This window comes from Anguilla anguilla, chromosome 11 (genome assembly GCF_013347855.1).
Source record: "Anguilla anguilla isolate fAngAng1 chromosome 11, fAngAng1.pri, whole genome shotgun sequence".
NCBI classification, from domain to species: domain Eukaryota; kingdom Metazoa; phylum Chordata; class Actinopteri; order Anguilliformes; family Anguillidae; genus Anguilla; species Anguilla anguilla.
The window spans coordinates 36,754,273-36,771,105 of NC_049211.1; the positions used below are offsets into that span (position 1 = coordinate 36,754,273).

The window sequence follows — 16,833 nt, forward strand, 5'->3', positions numbered from 1 at the left end:
GCCCCATGGTCTGGTATCTGTTAAGGCTCTGTTCCAGCGTGTGGATGGGCCCCATGGTCTGGTATCTGTTAGGGCTCTGTTCCAGCGTGTGGATGGGCCCTATGGTCTGGTATCTGTTAAGGCTCTGTTTCAGTGTGGATGGGCCCTATGGTCTGGTATCTGTTAAGGCTCTGTTTCAGTGTGTGGATGTGCCCCATGGTCTGGAATGAAATCTAGACTAATAAATATATTGCACAACCTACAATGAAGGTTCTTTAAAAAAAAACAGTTACAAAATCTGTGCATTGCAGATCTTTGCCATAAATATTCTCCATGTGTCAGTGCGGAGAACGAAGAGTACATACAGTTGAGGCCAAAAGTTTACATACACCTAGGCTAAAGACATTCAAACACTATTTTTCCACAACCCCACACATTTCATGTTACCATATATTTCCTGTGTTAAGTCAATTAGGGTGTCCACTTTATTTCCATAGGAGGCAATTTCAAAATAATAGCTAAGAGACATATTTATTTAAGCTTTATACACTATATGAGATTTTCAGTTGGTCAAAAGTTTTCATACACTTAGTATTTGGTGGCATAGCCTTTTAATTGCTTATCTTGAATCAAACGCTTACTGTAGCCTTCCACAAGCTTCTCACAATAGTTTGCTGGAATTTTTGCCCATTCCTCCTGATAGAACTGGTGTAACTCAATCAAGTTTGTGGGCCTCCATCCTCGGACACACTTTTTCAGTTCAGTCCAAATTTTCTATGGGATTCAGGTCAGGGCTTTGTGATGGCCACTCCAGTACTTTCACTTTGTTGTCTTTAAGCCATTTTGTTACAACTTTGGAGGTATGCTTAGGATCATTGTCCTGCTGGAAGACCCAGTTGCGACTAAGTTTTAACTTTCTAGGTGATGTCTTGAGGTGTTGCTTCAGTATTCTAGATAATCGTCCTTCCTCATGATGCCATTATTTTCTGAAGTGCACCAGTCCCTTTTCCAGCAAAATACCCCCACAACGTGATGCTGCCACCCCCATGCTTCACAGTTGGGATGATGTTCTTCGGATTAAAAGCCTCACCCTTTTCCCTCCATACATAGCGCTGATCATTATGGCCAGACAGTTAAATTTTAGTTTCATCTGACCAGAGAACACTCCTACAAAAGGCTGGGTCTTCGTCCTGGTGATCATCTGCAAACTTCATTCTGGCTTTTTTATGCCAGGCTTGGAGTAGGGGCTTCTTCCTTGCACGACATCCTTTCAGGCCATGGCAGTGTAGGATTCTCTTAATGGTGGATAGGCTAGATACTTTGGTACCCGATGCCTCCAACTCCTTCACCAGTTCCTTTGTTGTTGTCTTGGAGTTCGGGTGAACCTTTCAAATTAAAGTTTGTTCAGCCCTGGGGTTAATTTCTGCCTCCTTCCTGAATGATGCAGTGTCTGTATGGTCCCAAGATTTTTATATTTGCATACAATTGTTTGTACAGATGATTGTGGTACCTTCAGTTGTTTGGAAATTGCTCCCAAGGAGGAAACGGACTTGTGGAGGTCCACAATTCTTTTTTCTGAGGTCTTGGCTGAGTTGCTTGGATTTTCCCATAGTATCAAGGACAAAAAGGCAGTGGATCTAAAGGTAGGCACTTAAATACAGCCACAGGTGCCAATTAACTCCTAATTATGACATATGGCCAATCAGAAGCTTCTAAAGAATCATTTCATCAATTTCTGGAATCTTCCAGACTGTTTAAAGAGACAGTCCACTTGGTGTATGTACACTTTTGACCCACTGGAATTCTGATGTTGTGAATTTAAGCTGAAATAAATCTGTCTCTAATCGATTGTTTTAAAATTACCTCTGATGTGAACAAAGTAGATGCCCTAATTGACTTGCCAAAAGAAGTGTATGGTAACATGAAATGTGCGGAGCTGTGAAAAACTGAGTTTGAATATCTTTAGCCTAGGTGTATGTAAACTTTTGGCCTCAACTGTCCACATACACATTTTCAGTGGGAAAACATAGTACACACGGTAAAAAAAAAAAACTGATATTGTGAGCTTTTATTTTTTTATTTTTAAAACTAGCTGGGCTGGTTGGCTGAGCTCCCAAGTTTAGCCTCCTGGCAGAGGCAGCCAGATCTAAAATCTCCTGGTATTAATTAGGCTGAGCTTCCTGTTGGTTGGGTTTCGGCTGAGCTTCCTGTTGGTTGGGTTTAGGCTGAGCTTCCTGTTGGTTGGGTTTAGGCTGAGCTTCCTGTTGGTTGGGTTTAGGCTGAGCTCAGTTTTCTCATGCATTAGCGATTTAATCCACTAAAAACATTGCCTATGCATCGCTCCTCCACAGTAAAACATATTGTGTAGATTTTACAGTAAATTACTTCCAATTGTGAGATTTAATCAAAGACAAATATTCTACTGCTTACTAACTCATCAATACACAATACCATGTGAGACCTCACTGTCCACTGAGTGAAATAACACCTGATCCTGATCAGAAGATTCTTATTCCTTCAACCCGGTTGTGTCACACATGGCCAGACTTGAATGTAAACAACTCAAGATGATTGGTCAGATAGGTTTAGCCTGTTGCTGATTGTGTATCCTGAAACAATCTCTGTGAAGTGATTGGTACTTGTACAGACAGGATGTTAGAGGTCACGGGGAGCCAAATAACACCTTGTATGAGCGCTGTCTACGGAGCCGCCTTCAAAGAGAAGCATTAATTTCCATTACATTACATTACATTACAATACATTTATTTGGCTAATTATTTGGCTTTTATCCAAAGCGACGTACAAAAAGTGCATTTCATGGTCATAGACTACTACTAAACACAGGTTCAATAAGATACAATACTTATTTTGCACAGCTATTTCTAGCCAAGAACACAATTCAGTTCACACAGTGTTCTTGGCTAGAAATAGCTGTACAAAATAAGTATTGTATCTTACTGAACCTGTGTTTAGTAGTTGTCTATGACCATTTTCCTGTCCCGCTTAGCAGAGCACTCAGCATACATCGAGCTTCTAGCTTTGTATATTTTTCTGCTGTGTCCGTATGCAGTAAACTGTTATTCCTAGGTCTTCTGTGTCTGTAGCAGTCTTTCTGGTCTTTCTAACACCTGAGAACCAAATTAAAGCAGGTAATATTACTGGATTGAGTCTGTTTTGTAGGTGTTATTATTGGTGCAATCATTTTTCATACACAACACATTTTGTAAAAAGAAAACAGCAACATATGCTTGATTACTTATTCTTTATTTTACCATGAAAAGCCGATTGAGATTGACATGTCTTTAAAAAAAAATCAGACATAGACACACGGTCATAAAACAATATCAATGATATATTGTGAATAAGACAGGTTGCAGTGATATACAACAGGAAAACTAGATTGAAATCAGGTGGACTCCTCAGTTACAGTATTAATAATTAAACATATAAAAAATCATAATGACATTAACATGTCAAGGTTAAGATGATTCTGAAGATTATACAGTTTTTCAGCGATCGGTAATCAAAAGCCCTTTTCCCAAGTTTGAGGAATTTTAAAAGCAAGAAATTGCTGGAATGGTGTGGAATGGCTACTCACTCTGGTACACAACTCAAGGGAAGCTTTCCTTTGACAGCTTTATACATGAGGAGATATGAGTACACAGAGTTAGTAAAGTTAAACCAGACCATTCATACAGAAGACAGAGTGTCAGTGATTTGGCATTAAGAAGTTGCATGCATGTACAGTGTCACCATAATCAACAACAGGTAAAAATGTAGACGGAAACCAACCTTCTTTGGTTTCAAAAATAATACAATATTTATTTATAAACTACAAGCCCAATTGATTTAATCCAAGAGAGAGAAACAATAATAAGATCACACTCGTTAAGTCGGTTTACCTAAGGTGGCCATTTGGATCTACTGGAATATAGGAAGCTGTAAACAGCATACATTCATTTTCAAAGCATTAAGGATCAAGTGTAGCTGACTTATATGCAAGCATGAATAAAGGCCCCATTCATACTTGCATTTTGGGACTCAAAAACCAAAGTTATTAACTGGAGTCACTCATGCTCTGTGTCTGTACGCACACACACGCACGCACATACACACACGCACACATGCACACACACACACATACTTTATTTAGAAGAGAGAGAATGCTTATTTATGAATGAGCAACATTCTAACATTTTAAATATCACCTGGGTGAAATCATGATCTCCAGGGTCTTTTAACAGTACTCAGAATTACTCTCTGAGCGTTCTCTGTGTTTAACACACTGTCTGATTTTAACAGTACTCAGCACTGCTCTTAGCGTTCTCTGTGTTTAACACACTGTCTGATTTTAACAGTACTCAGCACTGCTCTCTGAGCCTGCTCTGTGTTTAACACTGTCTGGTTTTAACAGTACTCAGCACTACTCTCTGAGCGTGCTCTGTGTTTAACACACTGCCTGATTTTAACAGTACTCAGCACTGCTCTTAGTGTTCTCTGTGTTTAACACACTGTCTGATTTTAACAGTACTCAGCACTGCTCTTAGCGTTCTCTGTGTTTAACACACTGCCTGATTTTAACAGTACGCAGCACTGCTCTTAGTGTTCTGTGTTTAACACACTGTCTGATTTTAACAGTACTCAGCACTACTCTCGGAGCGAGCTCTGTGTTTAACACACTGTCTGATTTTAACAGTACTCAGAATTACTCTCTTAGCGTTCTCTGTGTTTAACACACTGTCTGATTTTAACAGTACTCAGCACTACTCTCTGAGCGAGCTCTGTGTTTAACACACTGTCTGGTTTTAACAGTACTCAGCACTGGTCTTAGCGTTCTCTGTGTTTAACACACTGTCTGGTTTTAACAGTACTCAGCACTGGTCTTAGCGTTCTCTGTGTTTAACACACTGTCTGGTTTCGGAGGGTGAAAGGAAGTCAGGGAGCCCTGCACAGTCAGTCACTGCACGTCTGCAAATTGCAGGTTGTAAAACGTGGGCTGGTGAGGGGGCACAACAATAAAGAACCATCTGCATACAAATTAATTTTTCACTTAAGCATCACTAAGTTGATAGGATTTATATATTTGTTGTATTTATTTTCACAATATCCTAAAACTGTCTCCTCTAATAGAAGGGGTGCTATGGCGGAGGCACCAATGAGGGAGGTGCTAATGGGGGAGGCACAGATGAGGGAGGTGCTAATGGGGGAGGCGCTATGGGGGAGGCGCTAATGGGGGAGGTGCTAATGAGGGAGGCGCTATGGGGGAGGCACAAATGAGGGAGGTGCTAATGGGGGAGGCGCTATGGGGGAGGCGCTAATGGGGGAGGCGCTAATGGGGGAGGCGCTAATGGGGGAGGCGGTATGGGGGAGGCACTAATGGGGGAGGCGGTATGGGGGAGGCACTAATGGGGGAGGCGGTATGGGGGAGGCACTAATGGGGAAGGCACTAATGGGGGAGGCGGTATGGGGGAGGTGCTAATGGGGGAGGATCAGGCTGGCTGTAGTCAGCAATGAGGAGGTGCAGCACTTCTTGTTTCTCTGCTACCTCAATGAAACTTTGAAGATGTCAGGCTTCCATTCCTTCGCCATCTTCAAGAAGTGCTTCAATATGTGCTGCAGAGGAATGGCGTACTCAATCACACTCTTGATACCAGCGTGCTCGTTATCGTACCCACCTTAGCTCACATCATGCGACAGGAAACAGTTTGTTAAATTAAAGGAAGAGTCCAGCTACTCAACGATGGTTCCTTCCGAGGATTCTTCCCATCTGCCACAGCGAATTCTTCCTTGCCACTGTTGCTTTAGGCTTGCTCCTGTGGGGGTTGTAGCCAGGGTTGTCTTTGAAGCGTAGTTTAACAATTGTTTGTGAAATGCGCTATATGAATACATTTTGATTTTTTAATTAAGGTCGCAGGCCCTTCAGGCCCACAGGCCCTAAAATCTCCCCCTTTAGCATGGGGGTGGTGCTAATGGGGGAGGCGCTAATGGGGGTGGTGCTATGGGGGAGGCGCTAATGGGATGGTGCTATGGGGGAGGCGCTAATGGGGGTGGTGCTATGGGGGAGGCGCTAATGGGATGGTGCTATGGGGGAGGCGCTATGGGGGAGGCCTTACGGGGGAGGTGCTAATGGGGGAGGCACTATGGGGGAGGCGCTAAAGGGGGTGGCACTATTGGGGAGGCCTTGCGGGGGAGGTGCTAATGGGGGAGGTGCTGATATCTCCATTGGCTCAGGACTGTCAGGATCAGGCTGGGTATAGGGATCAATGGGGGGGTGCAGCGCTGCTTGTTTCTCTGCTACCTCAATGAAACTTTGAAGAATGTCAGGCCTCCGTTCCTTCGTCGTCTTCAAGAAGTGCTTCAGTATAGACCGCAGAGGAATGGCGTACTCAATCACACTCTTGGTATCACCGAGCTTGTAACTGTACCCACCGGTGTGCATGGCGACCACCTTACCACGGGCATCAAAGACTGGAGAGCCTGAAGCCCCATGGAAAAAACAGGTGTTATAGGTAATCATCGGGCTGTCCTTCGCCACCAAGCTAAGGTCCCAATTCATCCACTGAATGAAGTTTTTATTTTTTTCAAGAACGGGCTCTCTTTGTCTAGATTCAATGACAGAGCAGAAATCAACTCTTTTCACTCCCCCCTCTGGGTGTCCAATGATGCACAGCCCACCCTGCTGTATGGGTGGACCATGCTGGGTCAGGGTCAGGAGTGGTTTGGGCATCTTTTTGGCTGTGCTCTCATCAAGCTCCAATAAAGCATAGTCTAGCCTGCATTTCTCATAAACGCAGTCATAAGCCAAGGCAATGACTTCTTTAACGGGAAGCAGCTCTTCGGTCATAGGCTTTTCTTCACAATGAAAGTTGACATCGATACTGTCATTGGAATCCTTGATCAAATGTGCATTCGTCAGGATGAAACGATCAAAGAGCAGGAAGCCTGTGCCCTGTACCTTAGTAGTGTTGTTTATGAGAACACAGACGGATTTACTCATCTTCATCAGGTTCTTCACTCTGTACACATCCCAGAATACCTTTATGTTCTTCCCATACTCTTCCCTCAGCAGCTCCAGCACTTTCCCATTCCCCCTCACATTTTCTTGCGCCTTCATATGCTTCACCAGACCTTCAAACCTGGAGCGCAGGTTCTGCTGCAGCTCCTCAGAATCAGGGATTTCATGGAATGATCTGGCTGATCTGGAAGTAGATTCTCCCCGTTCTTGCGCAGGTGGGTTTGCTGGTGCCGATCTGGCTGAACTGGGAGTGGATTCTCCCTGTTCCTGCACACGTTCTGCTGCTTGTTCAGCGATTCGGGACCCGGAGTCGGTTTCTGTGGTAGGCTGTAAGGGTTTCTTTTCTTCTTTTCGCATGTTCAGTCTGAATGTTTTTCCGTCATGTTTTTCAGTAACAGTGAAATAAATCTCCAACGAGTCTCCACCCTTTATATCCCCTAGCTCACTGCCTCCTTGAAAAACTATTTCCGCAAAGCGCCCGTCTCTTCGCAGGGCTTCTTCTGCAGTCTCACCTACACACGCATATATGCAAAGATAGGAAATATCACTGTTCCTCATGTTTTTCAAGAATTTCTTTTTTTTGCTATTTTTCCCTCCTTTTCTTTCAACATAAAAAGTGACCAGTTTTCTCTCTTCTGTGATTGTTGCCGTTTCAGGAGGCTCAGGGTCAGATTGGTTCCCAGGGCGGAATTTTATTGTGAATTTTTCAGCTTCGTTAATTAGCCAGCAGGGAAAGTGTGTGGCTATGTCTGCATTTTCTGGTGTGTTTTTCACAATGATGATGTCCTTTCCCTTATTATTGCTAACAAGAGAGGTGAATTTTCGACTTCTGTTGAGTGCCTCCAGCACGGTTCCAGCCTCTGTGCAGGATATAGCGTTTACTGCTAGTTTTCCATCTTCATGGAAGCTGAAAGTGTGTGAGCTCTTATGCTTCCCTCTGTCCTGGGGGGGGGGGATAAAGATTTTAGTTGATGTATTGTAAGTGCTATCCATATTAATCATGTGTGTAACTACTCCAAATCATAAATGCCTTATAGTAAACATTATAGTGTATTTTACTACATTCTGGGGCTGCTGGGTGGCTCAAAATAGTTAAGTGATGTAGCTAGTGTATGTAATTTATCCCAAATTGTGAATTTACCAACAAGAGTTAATATCAGGTGTTCAGGAATGTCCTCTTCAACTTGTATAGATCATTTTTTTGCTAATTTGCAAAGGTTGTATCTGTACCAGTAGGCTTCAGTGATCATAACATCATTGCAGTGGCAAGGAAAACAAAGGTTCCTAAAGCTGGGCCCAAAGTGATATACAAAAGAATTTATAATAAATTTTGTGAAAATGCATTTGTTGAAGACATGAATAAGATACAGTGGGATACTGTGGTTAAATTAACTCATACAGAGGCCGCCTTACAATTATTTATGCAACTGCTTTTATCTACTTATGACAAACATGCTCCTATCAGAAAACTAACCGTCAGAACCACTAAAGCCCCTTAGCTTGATTTGGAGTTGAGAAGCTGTATGACAGCTGAAAAACTGAAAAAAGCTGCTATCATATCTGGTATCTCAGCTGATTGTTTCTCAGTGAACGGTAAGCCTGCCAAAGTCACAAAAATGAATAAAATAAAGAAAAATCAATATTATCAATCCAAGATTGAGGAGATTAAGGGTGACAGCAAAAAGTTACGGAGAACCCTTAATGAAGTAATGGGTAAAGATAAAATGAATAAAACTCCCTTATTTATTGAATCTGGTGGTGGATGTATTACCAAACCTCATATATATAGCTAATTATTTTAATAATTATTTTATAGGTAAAGTGGATACAATAAGAAATCAAATGTTGCCAGTGAATGGTAAGCTGTCTGAGTCACTAATTAAACAACATATTATGTACCACGAAAAATGTGAATTTGACTTTACCAATATAAATACAGAAGAAATGAAAAAGCTTCTCTTGGCATTGCAGTGTGATAAAACTTGTGGCTATGACAATCTGGATGGTAAATTACTACAGCTGTCAGCTAGGATTGTGGCAAAGCCACTGTGTCATATTTTTAATTTATGTCTGAATGAAGGTGTTTATCCACAAATGTGGAAAATAGCAAAGGTTACTCCTCTACCAAAAAATAGCAAGGAGTCATTTACTGGACCAAATAGTCAGCCTATTAGTATTTTGCCTGCTTTAAGCAAACTTATGGAGGGTATTGTATTTAAACAGATTCAACATTACTTCTCGGAAAACATTATCAACTCTGAATTCCAACATGCATATAAGGTGGGTTACTCAACATGTACAGCTTTAACACAATGAACAGATGATTGATTAAAACAAATTGACAGAAAGTTAATGGTGGGTACTGTACTTCAGTGCAGCTTTTGATCTTATAGACCATGAGCTACTACTCGTCAAACTATCTGCATATGGATTCAAAACTTCAGCTATCAATTGGATGTAAAATTATTTATCTAACATACAGTGTGTTTAGTTTAATGGTACCCTGTCAAATATTAAATCACTACAATGTGGAGTTCCCCAGCTGTCTAGGACCTCTTCTATATTCCATATTTACAAATGATCTGCCATGTGTACTTAAAAAATGCCTGCATGGCTATCTATGCTGATGATACTACAATGTATGTATCTGCAGAAAATACCAAGGAGCTTAATAAAATGCTTCAAGAAGAGTTGATGCTGGTATCTAAATGGGTTTATGAAAATAGGCTAAAGATGAACATCTCAAAAACCAAGAGTCTGATACTCGGCTCCAGGCATGCTCTAAGGACAGATCAAGAGCTGTGCATCTCTTTGCAAGGGGTAGCTATTGAGCAGGTTAAAGAGGCCAAATTGTTGGGTGTCACACTTGAGGGAACACTGTCATGGTCAACTCACATTAATAATATGGTTGCCAAAATGAGTAGAGGCATTTCCATCATTAGAAGGTGCACTTACTTTTTAACAGAGATAACGATTAAGCAAGTAATACAATCTTTAGTCTTATCCCACCTTGATTACTGTCCAGCAATCTGGTCTAGTGCTTCAAAACAAGAGCTTAATAAGATCCAGCTCACTCAAAACAGAGCTGCCTGCCTTGCTCTTCACTGCTCAATGAGGGACAGTGTGGAAGGGATGCATGCCAGGCTGTTATGGATGAGGGTGGAAGAGAGACTGGCATGCAGCCTGGTCATGTATATAAGGAACATTTGTGCCTTAAGAAAACCTATATACTTATATTCACAGCTAACACACACCAATGATAGACATTATGACACCAGACATGCCTTTATGGGATGCTTCACATTACCTTTACCTAAAACCAATGCTTTAAAGAAAACTGTAATGTATAGGGCTATGTCAACCTGTAACAAACTGCCACAACATTTAACCCAGATTATCATTGTCAGATTATCATTTGGCAGACGCTCTTATCCAGAGCGACGTACAACAAAGTGTATAACCATAACCAGGAACAAGTGTGTTGAAAACCCTAGAGAAAAGTACCGTTCCAAGTGCAGGGAACAACCGCATAGTTTAACTTGGACCCTGTAGGTTAATCTGATTTACAGTAACACAAACAAGAACAGCAACAATGCAGTCTATGCAAAAAATACAAGCAGTAGTTAAGACGAGGTCATTAACTAAGTCAACTAAGAAACAGCTACCTAGTTACATCCCTAAGCTTACAGTCAATTTAGAGATTACAGGGAGGTAGGGAGGGATGGGGAGAGGTGCAGCCTGAAGAGGTGAGTCTTCAGTTGTCACTTGAAGGTGGTCAGGGTCTCAGCTGTTCTGACCTCCACGGGAAGGTCATTCGACCATCGTGGGGCCAGAACAGACAGGAGACGTGATCGGGAAGTGCAAGTGAGGGAGGTGCCAGGCATCCTGAGGTATAACTAATGGGGATCCTAAATAAATAAATGGTGTTAAGGCACTGCAGTGCATGGATGGCCCCCATGGTCCAGTTTTAAATGCTGTCTGTGCCTGGCAGCCCCACAGGGTGATACATAACTGGCCAGGGATGGAGAGGTATTAGTTGGCCTGGATGACGGTGTATCATCACACACCAGTGACCCCTGCTGGTCAATCAGGTGAAGTCCTGGAAGTCAGCCTGTACTGTGCGTGTTGAGTGCAAATATGAAATAGAATGATCATATGAAAATCAGATTGTGGAAATATGTATTGAAGAATGTATATTTCAATAAATATTTCCCCAAAACTTCTGGACCTGAACAACCATTGGTATAGATACTGCTACAAATATTTTAAATTATGATAATAAAAAAATGACGCTTTCTTTGATTGTTAAATCACCTTGGTTTTCTACATTGAAATCAAGGGGCAGCAAGCTCTTGCCCTCAAGCATGAGCATCCTGCTAATATATGATGACTAAATATTAAGCCTATGAGTTAATGGACACCCTGTGCAAATATAAACTAACCACTTATTATAATATCACAGGAAAGACCAGTGACAGTATTTCAAATAATTTAACCCACTTTAATATCAATGTAAATAGTGCAGCACCATCTTGGGTACAATGTCTTTAGTTTATAGGTTATCTGTTTTCTTGTGTGGACATCTAAATATTTGGCGAGAGATATAACTACATATTGTTTAGCAATTTTTTTGTTAGAAACTACCAAAATCACTAAATGTGAAAATAAAAACTCTACACATGAGCCCAGCCCTTTGTCCTTTGTTTAGGACGCAGTCATATATTGAGAAGTTTACTCACCTCTCCACTTCCTACACCCGTCACCTCTCTTTCTTTAAATGTTCACAATATATTCAGCTCAGTGTACATAGTGTGCAATTTATTAATCATCTCAACTTTTATTAAAATACCACAGAAATAATTAATGTCAGTTTTACATTTGTGGGCTATTAATCTACAGTCGTTTTATTGATAATAGATATCCTTTATCAGATGAAAAAAATCCCTTGTGTCATTTTCCCTCTTGGACAAACCAGAGATCATGTTACCTGTACTGAGCAAAACAAATGTATGTAAATAACTTCTGTTTGACTCTCCTTTGCATTAGGGCTTATGTTCTGGGAAGCAACCATCAGTAAGTAACTTAATGTTAGCCAGTCAATCTGTTACAATATCAGAGACAGGAGACTGTAGTGTAAGAGTAAGAGTCAGAGACAATTGTGGGGAGAAGGTAACCAACTAGCTAAGCAGCCTTCCTAACTTACTCAACATTCAACATGTTTCCGAAATTTTATCACTACCTAAACATTTGCTAGCAAATTGTAGCCTTCCCTCCTTGCAAATGCATTACTTCCAACAATATATTATGAACATTGACATTAAAGGAACAAGTTGTTTACATGTTGTCAATCAGAATAAACAGGCCCAAACCGATTGAAATTTCAATCGGTTGCAGTTTAAACCTTCTCATAAACCGATCAATAGAAAAATTGTACCATGTAAATGATGAAACTGATTATTTTATGGCTGCGTTCTTTCTGCGCATGCCCACCGTCTTGACGTAAATGCGTGGTGACGGACGTTTCTCTCCACTGATCAAACACGTGATGTATTCATCACTTTTGCGCATGTCACACAGCTGTTCCGATTAAATGTGTCGGTGCATGTAAACACCAGACCGTATTAGATCACATCCCATGGAAACAGTTGACCCGAAATCTTCAATTTCAATCAGAATGAAAAAAGTGTGCATGTAACTGCAGCTACACCCGGTCTCTAACTTGGCAGGTGGCATATCTGAACAGGGTACACCCTGCCAGTCTGTAACTTGGTGAGTGGCATATCTGAACAGGGTACACCCTGCCAGTCTCTAACTTGGTGATTGGCATATCTGAACAGTGTACACCCTGCCAGTCTCTAACTTGGTCAGTGGCATATCTGAACAGGGTACACCCTGCCAGTCTGTAACTTGGTGGGTGGCATATCTGAACAGGGTACACCCTGTCAGTCTGTAACTTGGTGGGTGGCATATCTGAGCAGGGTACACCCTGCCAGTCTGTAACTTGGTGGGTGGCATATCTGAACAGGGTACCCCCTGCCAGTCTGTAACTTGGCAGGTGGCATACTTGAACCGCTACCCCAGTATAAATAAACGGAACATACAGAAAAACTGACCTGGCTTTCAAGACGTTCTCTTTTCACTTTGGGAAGCGCGTCTTGGGATGCCATTGTCTGTGAATGAAAGGAATGTGCACGTTAGGAAGGGCCCATTCACAGCACATAGAAATGCGCTTTATATGAGCTTGTGTGTGTGTTTTTGAGAGATTGGGAGCTGCTAGCTGTCGGCTTCAATTCGGACTTCATCTGAGAGCGGAACATTTATGACCCCTCTCTCTCTCTCTCTCTCTTCGGTCTGTTTCATCCTTTTTTACTCACAGGGAAAATGAGGGAAACGCCATTGACTTTGGCACAGCTGTGGTCCTCATGCTGACAAATCCCAATAACAATCACAAAGCTAGAATCAAAACTAGATACTGAAAGCTCTCTTATACCCGCACTAAGGAAGTAACTGAAGACACCAGACTAATTAGAAACAGTTGTGATGCCATTTCTCCAAACATTATGATGCCCTGAAATGGGGGACTGTGTATAATAAGCGCTGTCATTTCTGCAAGGTGAAACAAATATGTATGAAAAGACCCTTCAATAAAGGCTGAGACTCTGCACTTTAACCTCATTTGAATTGTGTGATTGCAAATACAAAACTGTGGAGTACAGAGCCAAATCAAGAAACAAATGTGTCTTTGTCCCAAACATTATGGCACTCACTGTAACTAGGTGGGCCAGAATGAGGGGTGTCTCTTGCATGGTTTATGAGATGCAGATGGGGAAGATGTGGCTGTTCTCCTGTATTTTGAACAGTAAATTGATTGTCAAAAAGATCCATCAAAAATACTCACAATTGGGCGTAGTGGTTCAGCCAAGATACAATAAATGGGACAAATGCAACAGTGACTGACTGTTGAATCGTGACTGTTGAAAAACTGTCTCGACTGTTGAAAAACGAGAATCAATTGACTATTTGTGTTACTAACTGATATTAAACATAATATTACATAAAAATGAACTTGTTCTTTAAAGTTTATGGTGTTACGTTCTGATTTCCGTTTTCTCAGGTGAGAATGGTCCAGCGGCTACGGAGCACTACAGTGGTCAAATGTAGAAAAATATTAATGTAGAAAAAAATATTAATCTGGATATCTGAGGGCATGCATTACTGGCCTAAACTGTAGGCAACCAGTTCATTATCAAACCGTCTTTGACTGTGCCCGCGTATAACCCTACGGTCACACGGGGCGAGACAGGAGGGAGATAAACCGTTGTCGCTTGTCGCTTATGGGCGTTTCTGGCTTGTGATTACCAGGTTACATAACTAAAGAAGTCTGGGCTAGACACGATTGCACATTTATTTCAGTAACGTCTGTCACGCTGCCTTCACTCCCATTGGTAGTCGCCATGTCGCATCGGGTAACCCCGTGGTGATACGGGGCGACACAGGAGAGAGACAAGCAACCGGCGACCGTTCATTTTCAATGAGAGTTGGCGATTTACAGCGACAAGAGAAAAGTCATTTATATAATTTATGCTGTTATTGTTGTTGCTGCTTGTCTTCTTTTTTCTTTTTAATTATATATTCTTACTGTAGTTAATTACTGTTATCACTACGCTTTGGCAATATATATTTTTAAATATGTCATGGCAATAAAGCCTTTGAATTTGAATTTGAATTTGAATGTGAAAAGTGGCCGTTGCAAAGCGAAGTAGGTGGGGCGAAAATCTACTATTTTTATCTGCGTTAATTTCAGTGCGTGCAATGTGGCTTGTCCTACTACTGTATGACCAAATAAGGATTTCCCCGTCCTCGCAGCCAGGCAGAGTGCTTCAGGGGCAGGTGTGATGCTGTGTCATTTTATTCCGATTAGCTAGCTACGTACGATCTCACCATTTAAAAGTTCAAGGTCCAAAAATGTTGTGTGCTGCGTTCAACTGTACTAATCGCTATTTTAAGGAGTCTTCTATCCAATTCTTTCGGTTAATACATTTGAGACATTTTCAGATAAACAAGGTTCTATGTCAAAACGCGATTTCTGACCATTTCGGGGTTTCAGTTGATTCTCATAAAGTCTCGTCCTTTTATAAAATGGAAACGTTTGAAATCTGAATTTACTTTATAAACGGAATAAACACGCTATCTATTGGTTATTTCGTTTTGTATTAAAAAAGAAATGAGGAACGCCCGTTCGTTTTTCATTTCTGGTGTAGCTAGCCTAAAAACTAAATTCAAATCATCCCGAACGTACACGGATCATACAGCAAGTTTCGAGATTTTATTAATTTTTCCAGTGAAGAGTAAGGAGGCTGTCATTTAAGCGATAGAGTCAGAGACAATTTTGGGGACAAGGTAACCAGCTAGCCAGGGGCGTAGGAGTGAGATTGATATTAGGTTGACATTTGCTCCCCAGCCCTACCCCCGCCTGCCCCCACAATAAATATTATTGGAAAAATGAGTTGGTCCCACCAGAGCCAACTGTGGTTATTAAAGATGCAGAAACATGCTAGCCTCACCAATTCTCACCTGCAAGAGCTGGCTTTGTCGTCCATTTATTGTATGTAGGCTACAGTATGTGAGATCTCCTACCGACTATTAGGCTACCAGTAGACACCCGCCAGAGGGCAGAAGAATTAAATCATAATTTCTCGGAAAACTGAAAGTTAGAATGGTGGCTTGATCATACAGCAAGTTTCAATTTAAGAATATTCAGAGACTGGGGAGATCGTAGGGATTTTGTGAATTTTGACTGCACTTCGTTCAAAAAAAAAAAACAAAAAAAAAAGATACGAAGTTATACCATCAGCTGGAAAATTGAAAGCTAAAAGTGAACGTTAACTGACCTTGTGTCGCGTCTAGGAACCGACAGAATTCAAAGTCCAATCATTAATTTGTAGAAAACTACTTAACGAGGGAAAAGACACCACAGCAGCAAGCTCTTCAGAAAAGTTAGACTTTACTGCACAGGTGCACAAAGCCGGATCAACTCTGCAGAATTGAACCTCGATTGTCAGTTTCACATACATTTTATACACAAATGTACCCCACAACTCCCCGTAACACATTTCTAAAAATACCAGCCATCTGGTCTTCTTGGCACCACAGTGATTTTGATTTTCCTGCTCTTGGGTCGACCTGACCTTTTTGGCACCACAATGATTTTCTGCTCTTTAGATGATAACATTATTGTGAACTGTTGCCCCAACTTTCCTTTATACAAATCTTAGTCTTCATTCTGTAATGTTTCTTTAAGCATACAAGTTACAGGATTTATAGCCTCCTGTACTTTTCTATATATATTCAGTTTACATAAGGGTCACTGTAAAAATGTTGTCTTCTAGCATTTCAATAGCGTTGTGTTAGTTTTGGAAAAATATTCGCCTTCTAGCATCTTTACTTGGCAATAAAGTAGTGTTAGTTTTGGAAGAATATTCACCTTCTAGCCTTTTTACTTGGCAATAATGTAGTGTTAGTTTTCTGCTGAGTAAGTATGGTTTTTTTTTTTAAGCCTTCTGCATTTGCTTTTTTCTAGTGTACACTGTGGTTTCTTGCGTTTCCATAAGCTTAGCTGCAACTACTGATATAGGTTTATTGGATTACATATTGATTATATTAGTGTATAGTTATACATGTGATATATTTTTATCATGCAGCATCGAGAGTTTGGAGGAAACAGTTTGATCAACATTGATGGGAATACCCTAACTTTAACATGTGACGTCATCTCAATCATGGGGAGTCTCAAAATTTTCCTACACTTGGTTTTCACTTTGATAATCCTGCTATTTAAA

At 41.1% G+C, this 16,833-nt stretch overlaps 1 protein-coding gene across 1 annotated transcript in view; it reads right to left on the bottom strand.

The window, feature by feature from the left end:
- The window catches only part of LOC118207918 (vicilin-like seed storage protein At2g18540), a 197,150-nt gene extending 180,630 nt beyond the window's left edge, over positions 1-16,520 (bottom strand). Inside the window, exons 1-2 of the mRNA XM_035382122.1 lie at positions 15,559-16,520; positions 13,108-13,164 (exon numbers count right to left, since the gene is read on the bottom strand). The gene's annotated coding sequence lies outside the window, so the exon portion shown is untranslated. The remainder of the gene's footprint in view (positions 1-13,107; positions 13,165-15,558) is intronic.
- Positions 16,521-16,833: the final 313 nt, after the last annotated feature.